The following is a 10194-nucleotide window of genomic DNA, read 5'->3' as shown; positions in this document are numbered from 1 at the left end:
AGCTGCCAGCCTACACCACAGCCACCACAACTCCAGGACCCAAGCCACGTCTGTGATCTATACCACTGCTCACAGCAATGCCAGATCCTTAACCCACTGAGTGAGGCCAGGGATCGAACCCTCAGCCTCATGGTTCCTAGTCGGATTCGTTTCTGCTGCGCCATGACGGGAACTCCTATTAGTGTTATTCTTGCTTCATAAAACAATTTTGGAAGTTCTCCTGTTTATTTATTTATGCTCTGAACAATTTACATAGCATTGGGATTATCTGACTTTTGAAAAATTGTAGAATTCCTCTGCAAAATCTCATGGTGATTTTGATGCTGATTTAAGGAAAAGTTCTTTCATAACTTCCTCTATTTTTTGTATGGAAATCGGTGTTTTAAGCTTTCTATCTCTAATGGCACCGATTTTTGTAAATTTTATGCTTTTAGAAATTATTCGTGTTATCTCAATGTTCACATTTATTTGCACAGTTCTCCAAAGCAGTATCTTATTATTAGTTTTCCCCCTTTGGCTAATAACTTCCCCCTATAATTTCTCTCTTTCTTCTCTCTCTCTCTCTCCCTCTTCCTTTTCCCCTCCCTTTCTTCTTCCTCTTTTCCTTCCTCCTCGTCCTTCTTTTTCTTGTGTTTGTGCATTCTCCTTTTTTCTTTTAAGCTAGCTAGTAGTTTGCCTACATGGTGGTTTTTTTCTAAGTATCAGCAGGTGTATGCCTTGGTTAGTGTCATGTGTGTTGGGGATAAACACCGAGTGCTGTTGTATCACAATCACCAAGCCTCTCACTGGCCGAGGAAGGCAGTCCTTTGCTGGCAGGGTTTCCCTGGAGGGGGTGCTGCTTCAGAGCTGGACTCCCTAGTGTTGACGGGATAATGGGATTTCAGAACAGCAGAGACCAAGTGACGGCACTTTACCACGAGACTCTGGAGTATTTTCTGTCTCCTGATTACACTGCAAGCATGAGTTAGGAGCATTTTTATTTCCTTCTTTCTCCTTTTGTTGAACTGCACCATTTTTTGGAGGAAAAAAATCCTCCAAATTTTGGATGACCCATAGAGAGGTTTGGACTTAGGCAGCTGCTGCTACCCTATGGGGACTGCAAATATTACTTGGCAGTAGTAAGACGTTGAAGGTGTTTGGAGACGACACTGCAGGTAACCCACCTGTGTCTCTCACTTTTCCCACTTTGGTGCCCTTGACCCCACTTCCAATGGCCAAATAGCTGCATTTCTTTGCCTGCAGGTTTTCTTTTGGTACTTAACTTGTTCTCCACTCCCCTGGCAGTTGGAAATGCTAGGGAACTAATCCTCTCTACCCCAGAGCAGCTCTAAACCATGACTGGCGAGACTTCGTATGTGAAACACCAGCTCCCACTCGTCTTGGGTGGGATACCTCTGATGTGTGTGATTTACACCAGCTCCCAGAGTCTCCCCGAAAGATTAAGCTCCAGAATCAAGCCTGATAACACACCCTTCATTAGTCCCCTTCCTTCCTTGTCTCACTGCCCCATACCCCTGCCAGCGTTCTCCTTCACCTCCCAACTAAGCCCCTTGCCCTCAGATTCTTGCCTAGGGTGTGCTTCTAGGGAAACCTGAACTAGGTGAGAATTCCCTTGAGATTGAGACAAAGGCAAGAATGCTCATCTATTTCAAGAAGGTACTGTAGGTCCCTTCGCTAGGTAATAAAGTGAGAAAAGAAAAAAAGAAAGGAGTTCCTGTCATGGCGCAGTGGTTAATGAATCCGACTAGGAACCATGAGGTTGCAGGTTCGGTCCCCGCCGTTGCTCAGTGGGTTAAGGATCCGGCGTTGCCGTGAGCTGTGGTGTAGGTTGCAGACGCGGCTCAGATCCCACGTTGCTGTGGCTCTGGTGTAGGCCGGTGGCTACAGCTCTGATTCGACCCCTAGCCTGGGAACCTCCATATGCCTAGGGAGCGGCCCAAGAAATGGCAAAAAGACAAAAAAAAAAAAAAAAAAAAAAAGAAAAGAAAAAAAGACAAAGGCTAGAAGGGGAGGAATAAGCTTCCTTTTGATATGACTTGTTACATAGAAAAATCCCAAAGATCTATTATTTGAATTAATAGGAGAGATGCCAAGATAGCTGGCTGAGAAGTCCATATTCAAAATCAGTTCTATTTTTATGTACCAGCAATGAATGGTTCAAAAATGAAATTTTCAAAGATGACTTCTACACACATACAAATCAAACTACCTGTGAACAAACAGAAAAAAATATGCAGGATCTCTACAGAGAAAATTAAATGAAAGACAGACCTAAAATTCGGAAGATATGTTATTTGCAGATATGGAGCTCCATAATGAAAACATATCGGTTATCCTCCAAATTAATAGATTCAGTGCAATTCTAGTAAAAATGTCAATGCCTTTTCCTCCTCCTTGCTTTTCTTCTTCTTTTGTGGGAGTTGACAAGCTGATTTTTGGTGGGGGGTACTTTTTAGGGCCCACCCACAGCATAAGGAGGTTCCCAGACTAGTGGTTGAATTGGAGCTGCAGCTGCCAACCTACGCCACAGCCACAGCAATGCCAGATCTGCACCTTGTCTGCAACCTGTACCACAGCTCAGGGCAATGCCGGATCCTTAACCCATTGAGCAAGGCCTGGGATTGAACCCTTGTCCTCGTGGATACTAGTCGGATTCATTAGCGCTGAGCCAAGACAGGAACTCCCTGATTCTGTAATATATATAATATACTGTATGGAAATAGTTAAGACATTTTGAAGAAGACAAATGCCTTACCAGTTACCCAAGCTTATTACAAAACTGTAGTAATTAAGACAGCACATTGTTGGTTCAAGGATAGACTGGGAGTTCCCATTGCGGCGCAGCAGAAAACAAATCCAACTAGTATTGAATTTGCAGGTTCAATCCCTGGCCTCCTCAGTGGGTTAAGGATCCGGCGTCGCCATGAGCTGTGGTATAGGTCAAAGGTGTGGCTCGGATCCTGCGTTGCTGTGGCTGTGGCACAGGCCAGAAGCCGTAGCTCCAATTCGACCCCTAGCCTGGGAACTCCCATATGCCATGAGCGTGGACCTAAAAAAAAAAGGATAGACTGGCCAGGAGCGCCCACTGTGGCACAAAATGATCAGCAGCCTCTTGCTGATTGGAACAAAGGTTCAGTCCCTGGCCTGGCACAGTAAGTTAGGGATCCAGTGTTGCTGCAGTTGCAGCTGCAGTTTAGGTCTTGACTGATGCCTGGCCCAGGGAACTCCATATGCGTCAGCGTGGCCAAAAATGGAAAAAAAAAAAAAAAAAAGATGGTCTGACCAATAGAACTAAAAGAGACAACTGAATCTCTGATACTTAATTTGTGGTAAAAGTCACAGTTCTGATGGGGCTTTTCAATAAATTGTGCTGTGAAAATTGGATGTCCATATGGAAAAATGAAATGGGAACCCTACCTCCTACAAAATCAATTACAAGTGGATTTTTTTTTTTTTTTTTGTCTTTTTCTTGCCATTTCTTGGGCCGCTCCCATGGCATATGGAGATTCCCAGGCTAGGGGTCTAATTGGAGCTGTTGCTGCCAAGCCTACGCCAGAGCCACAGCACGGCTGGATCCGAGCCATGTCTGCGACCTACACCACAGCTCACAGCAACGCCGGATCCTTAACCCATTGAGCAAGGCCAGGGATCGAACCTGCATCTTCATGGATGCTAGTTGTGGCTCATTAACCAATGAGCCACAACGAGAACTCCTGTGTTTGACTCTTTTAACCCACCAAATGACAATTTCATTTGCTTTAATCTAACACAAATTCAAAGCATGGTAAGATAGCACTACATACCAAATACAATTCCTAAAAACTTAAAATATGACAATACCCAGTGTTGGTAAGTATGTGAGCTATGCTGCCACAAGCCAAGGAATTCTAGGAGTCCCCAGAAGGTGTAGGAGGCAAAAAAGTTTACCTCATACAGCCTTTGGAGGGAGCACGGACTGAGAGAATGAATTACTATTGTTTTACACCACTGAGCTCGTGGTGATTTATTGCAGCCACCCTAGGAAGCCAGTACACTATAAGATTGTATCTATACCCTTTCAAAATGTGTAATGAGGAGTTTCTGTCATGGCGCAGTGGTTAACAAATCCGACTAGGAACCATGAGGTTGCGGGTTCGCTCCCTGGCCTTGCTCAGGGGGTTAAGGATCTGGCGTTGCCGTGAGCTGTGGTGTGGGTTGCAGATGCAGCTCGGATCCCACATTGCTGCTGTGGCTGTGGTGTAGGCCGGCAGCTACAGCTCCGATTCAACCCCTAGCCTGGGAACCTCCATATGCCGTGGGAGCAGCCCTAGAAAAGGCAAAAAGCGGGGGGAAAAAAAAAAGTGTACTGACTTACGTTGCACAAGGACAAAGATGATGAAAGACATTATGCCCACAAAGTCAGGAGACGTTTAATTTGGGAAGGAAAGGGGGGAGAGGGAGGCTCGTAATCTGGGAGGGGCAGGAGCGTATCTGGGGTTTGGCAGAGTTCTGTTGCCTGGAGATTATGCCATGGTCATTCACACTCTAATAATCTGCTGAGCTGCATGTTCATATTTTATCCACTTTTGTTTATCTGTATCACTTTTCACAATCGAAAGGTAAAAATACTTTTTTAAAGGGGGGGGGGAGCATAAAGTCCTCAAAACATTAAAGTTAGGAGTTCCCGTCATGGCTCAGTGGTTAACGGAACAGACTAGGAGCCATGAGGTTGTGGATTCGCTCTCTGGCCTCGCTCAGTGGGTTAAGGATCCAGCGTTGCTGTGAGCTCTGGTGTAGGTCGAAAACATGGCTCGGATCCTGTGTTGCTGTGGCTGTGGCATAGGCAGGCAGCGACAGCTCTGATTCACCCCCTAGACCAGGAACCTCCATATGCCTAAGGTGCAGCCCTTAAAAAGACCCAAAAAAACCCCAAAACCAAAAAACCCCATAAAAGTTGGCATCAGAAGCATTCCAAATTGAAAGACCAGTTGCTTCAAGGATTGGCTTATTAGAAGTAATGAAATACCCTCTTCTTGCCAAATAAACCCCAGAAGTTCAAGGTCCGCCCTGGACATAGAAAGGATGAAAGGGCTTTTTTTGCTTTTGCTTTTTGTATTTCGGGTGGGGGAGACCACACCAGCATCATATGGAAGTTCCCAGCCTAGGGGGTGAATCAGAGCTGCAGCTGCACAGCCATAGCAAAACTAAATCCTAGCCACGTCTGCAACCTACACCACAGCTCAGAGCAACACCAGATCCTTAACCCACTGAGTGAGGCCAGGAATCAAACCCATATCCTCAGAGAGACAGCATCGGGTTCTTAACCCGCAAGCCACAACAGGACCTCCCCCCAGGGGTTTTTTTTTGGGGGGGGAGTCTTTTTAGGGCCACACCTGCGGCTTATAGAGGTTCCCAGGCTAGGGGTCCAATGGGAGCTGTAGCTGCAGCTGCCGGCCTACAACACAGCCACAGCAACCAGGGATCTGAGCCGCATCTGTGACCTACACCATAGCTCATGGCAATGCAGGATCCTTAACCCACTGAATGAGGCCAGGGATCAAACCCGCATCCTCATGGATGCTAGTCAGGCTCGCTAACCGCTGAGCCACAACAGGGGTTGCCGGGAACTCCCCCTCAGGAATTTTTGAAATCCTTCATGTGGACCGCCTCTCTTTCTCTCTGGGCCCTTTGACCATTTTCTCTTCAACCTTGACTCCTGGCTTCCCTCCCCTCAGAACCCAGTGACCAAGGGAGCAACACTTGAACTCTAAAGTGGTTTCAGAGGCCCTGAACCAAGAGAGGACCAACCTCCACAAGGCCTTGCTGCTGTGAGGCCCTGGCCTTGAACAGGAAGGCCGAACCTGCTAAGAGCCTGCTTAAAGAGGGAGGCAGGGTCAAGAAGAGGATAGAGCTGGCTGACCAGGAATAACAGGACTTCACTGAGCCTGATGGAGAATCTTCTGGAAGAGAAGTCCTGGAGGAAGGGAAAGAACAGCACTTTCAATAAGGACAGAGCCAGCCCAATCCTGGCTCTGCCACTGCTCAGCTGTGACCTTGGACACATTATCTAAGCTCTTTAAGTCCATCTTCCACAGCTGTGAAATGGGGGAGTTGCCATCGTGGCGCAGTGGTTAACGAATCCGACTAGGAACCATGAGGTTGCGGGTTTGCTCCCTGGCCTTGCTCAGTGGGTTAAGGATCCGGCGTTGCCGTGAGCTGTGGTGTGGGTTGCAGACGCAGCTCGGATCCTGTGCTGCTGTGGCTCTGGTGTAGGTCGGTGGCTACAGCTCTGATTCGACCCCTAGCCTGGGAACCTCCATATGCCACAGGAGCGGCCCTAGAAAAGGCAAAAAAAAAACACCCCAAAACCACAGCTGTGAAATGGGGATGGTATTGATGGGGACCCTCAGGTGTTGCGAAGAGAATTAAAGACATTGTATGAAAAATGCTTGCCAGGGTTTGGGGGATTCCAGGGAAGATTCCCCCTTTTCCCACTAGAGGGCGCCCCAACTTGCTCTGTCTCTCAGACAACTTTGCAGGGATTTCAGCAACTGAGATGCAAGGGTTGCCAGCTTCCCATGGCCTGGGGTTCTGTTAAGATCGAGCATAGACATAGAGCTTGAAGGGCCTGAAGAAATCTACTTCAAAGCTTTCCTGATTTAAAAAATATATACACAGGCTCCGTTTTTTCTAAGAAAATCTTAGGTATGACATGACCTTAATCTTTCCCTTGCCCATCCATCCATATTCATTACATGTAGATATACAAAGTTTTTTCCTTAAATGGGAGAGGAGTACCCAGGGACCCCCTTGTTCAGGCTTCCCCTGGCTCTCCTCTGTGATGCTGAGGAAGTCACTTAGGCAAAAACCTCTCTTTGGCCCCTTGAGTTCTTTGGAGCCCAGATAGAAAATGTCCAATCTAGTAGGCATCCTTCCATCTTAACAGCCGAGAAACTATGTGGACAAGCGTGGGGCAGGACTAGCCCAGGTCTTCTGACTCCCAGCCTTCCCCCTGCCCTGTCCCCACCCTTCCTCGCAAGGACCCCAGTAGAGGATGGTCTGCTTCACAGCTCAGATGCCTGAGGACATCCTGAGGAGGTGACTCGGAACTTTGACCTAAATGACACGAGGAAAGAGCCGGGGGGGGGGGGGGGGGAGAGATCTGGAGGAAAAGTCCCCAAGGCAGGGGGAACTGCAAATATAATTGCCCTTAGGTGTGATGATAGGGCTCTCAGGGCAGCAGATCGCCTGGCCTGCAGCGAGCGATGAGCTTGAGATGAGGCCCAGGACTACTCAGGGTTTATAATCTACAGACAGCTTTTGGGTTTTATTCAGAATGTGTTGGGAAATCATCAGGCATTTTAAAGGAAAGGAATAGGAAAATATGATAAACATTTTCTAAAGATATGCTGATGCTGGTGGCAGATAGATAATGAAAAGGACAAGAACAGAAACAAGTAGACTTGTCTGGGGCTGTTGAGTTATCCAGCAGGGATCTGTTTGTATCTTGGACAAAGATCATGCAGCATTGCTGGGAAGCTCCTAGCGGGGCTCCATCTGGAGACGGCCTGCACCTCAGAGGTGCCCCAGCCCCTCACCCCTTTCAAAGACACTGGTCTTCATCCCTGTCACCATGGCAGCCAGGCCTCCTCAGCTTGGATTGGCTGCTGGACCACATCGTTGGTACGGCGACTGACCCCATGATGGGGACTGGTTACCATGGTTCTATCAAGTATGTAAACAAAGAGCTGTCATTCTCCTCCAGTCTCAGGGGACTGACCAGCCTTAAGTCTAATGGAAAATCTCCAGAAGAAGATGGGATTAGAGATGGGGACCAGAGAAGGGCCAGCACTCTGACCGTTCCTGGGTCTTGGGTCTTAGGGCTTATTCAGATGGAGATGCTACTGAGCCTTGTTCTGAATTTGGTTGGAGCTGGGGTGGATGAGGGCGTGGCCACCCCTGCCTCATTGCATTCATTGAAAATCCCTATTTTCTTCCCATTTCTGGCTGCCTTTGAGCTGTTCCTTACTCTGAGTCACAACCTTGAAACTTATTAAAACCTCACAGAGGAGTTCCCATCATGGTGCAGTGGTTAACGAATCCGACTAGGAACCATGAGGTTGCGGGTTCGGTCCCTGCCCTTGCTCAGTGGGTTAACAATCCGGCGTTGCCGTGAGCTGTGGTGTAGGTTGCAGACGCGGCTCGGATCCCACGTTGCTGTGGCTCTGGAGTAGGCCAGTGGCTACAGCTCCGATTCGACCCCTAGCCTGGGAACTTCCATATGCCGCAGGAGCGGCCCAAAGAAATAGCAAAAAGACAAAAAAAAAACCCAAAAACCCTCACAGAAAGCCCCCCACCCCCCACAACGACCTTGCTGCTTTCAAGAAGGGCAACTTCAGACTGACCCAAATCTGGATTATTATAGCTGACTTTCAAGCAAACTCTTTCTACAGACTTATTGGAGGCAGGATGGGTGGGGTTTGGACCTGACCGGAGGAGTTTCGAGGTGAGAGAAGTGAGATCTGAACACAGGAACCTTGGGGGTATGGAGAGCAGAGCTCTTGCTTGCCCTGAAGGCCTGGTTTCAGATTCCTTCCTCCTCCCCAGACCGATTCTAAGGCAGGTAAAAGGCAAGGTGGAATCCCAGCTGCCACAGCGGCCATCCCCACCCGCAGCCTTCAGATGTGTCTGGTTTTTTTTTTTGTTTTGTTTTGTTTTTGTCTTTTCTAGGGCCGCACCATGGCATATGAAGGTTCCCAGGCTAGGGATCCAATCGGAGCTGTAGCCACCAGCCTATGCCAGAGCCACAGCAACGAGGGATCTGAGCCGCATCTGCGAGCTACACCACAGTTCATGGCAATGCTGGATCCTTAACCCACTGAGCAAGGCCAGGGATCAAACCCGCATCCTCATGGATACAAGTTGGGTTCATTACTGCTGAGCCATGACAGGAACTCCCAGGCTTTCTATTTCTCAAAGCACCTTCGCACTCTGCTCGTTTGATCCTCACAAAGGGAAGGACATGGGAAAGTATCAAACTCATTGTCTTAGTCTGTTCAAGGGACTATAACAAAATACCTTTAACTGGTTGCTTATAAACAATGGAAATTTATTTCTCACAGTTCTATAAGTGGGAAGACCAAGATGAAGGTGCTGGCTGATTAGGTGTCTGGTGAGGGCCTGCTTCCTGGTTCCTAGACAGCTCTGGCCTGCTGTAAACTCACCTGGAGGAAGGGCAAGAACTCTCTGTAGGGTCTCTTTTATTTACTTTTTAATTTATTTTTATTTATTTATTTTTTCTTTTTAGGGCCACACCTGCAGCATATGGAAGTTCCCAGGCTAGGGGTTGGATCAGAGCTACAGCTGCCAGCCTTTGCCACAGCCACAGCAACACCAGATCCAAGCCATGTCTGTGACCTACACCACAGCTCATGGCAATGCCAGATCCTTAACCCACTGAGCGAGGCCAGGGATTGAACCTGCATCCTCATGGATACTAGTCAGGCCCTTAACCTACTGAGCCACGATGGGAACTCCCTCTAGGGGCTCTTTTACAAAGGCACTAATTCCATTCATGAGGTCTCCACCCTCATGACCTTATCACCTCCCAAAGGCCCCACTTCCAAATACGATCATTTTGGGGATAGGAGTTCGACATACGAATTTGGGGCAGGGAACATAAACATTCAGACTATGGCAGCCACCCACTGAAAGAGCACAGAGAAACCGAGACACTCCTCTGGCAATACAGGCTTCAACGTGCTGCCAGTGCCTGTCCCCTTCCCTGCATCCTTGCATCTAAGGACATAGCTAAACAGAACACTCAGCATATTTATCTGTATCTAGTTCTTCTTGGCTAGGTTGACCCCCCCATGACCCAACCGACCTTTTCCCATCATGTATTCACTGTGCCTGGCCACTGCTCTATGCCGTTCCTGCCTCAAGGCAATTGAAGACCAGTCAGGGAAGTAGGTCATAGATATTGCATCTTCATACAATAGATATTTATTGAACCCCTGTGTAGCTGACCCCATAGAAGCCCTGCTTCCTGTCCCCCTGGCCCATAGCTGAGTTCACACACAGCTGCAAGTGCCCAGAGTCTGCACGTGCTGACAGCTTCCCACCTCAAGCCACGGGACTTTTCTCATGAAATGGATTTTCTAGAATGCCTGGGGAAGTTGCCTACCTATGCCCAAGAGAGCTGATGTAACACCC

The sequence above is a fragment of the Sus scrofa genome, chromosome 15 (assembly GCF_054392235.1).
Source record: "Sus scrofa isolate SSC_HxYL_T2T_F1_AM1 chromosome 15, Sscrofa_HxYL_maternal_Yorkshire_Landrace_v2.0, whole genome shotgun sequence".
NCBI lineage: Eukaryota > Metazoa > Chordata > Mammalia > Artiodactyla > Suidae > Sus > Sus scrofa.
Note: the sequence above shows the minus strand (reverse complement) of the source record.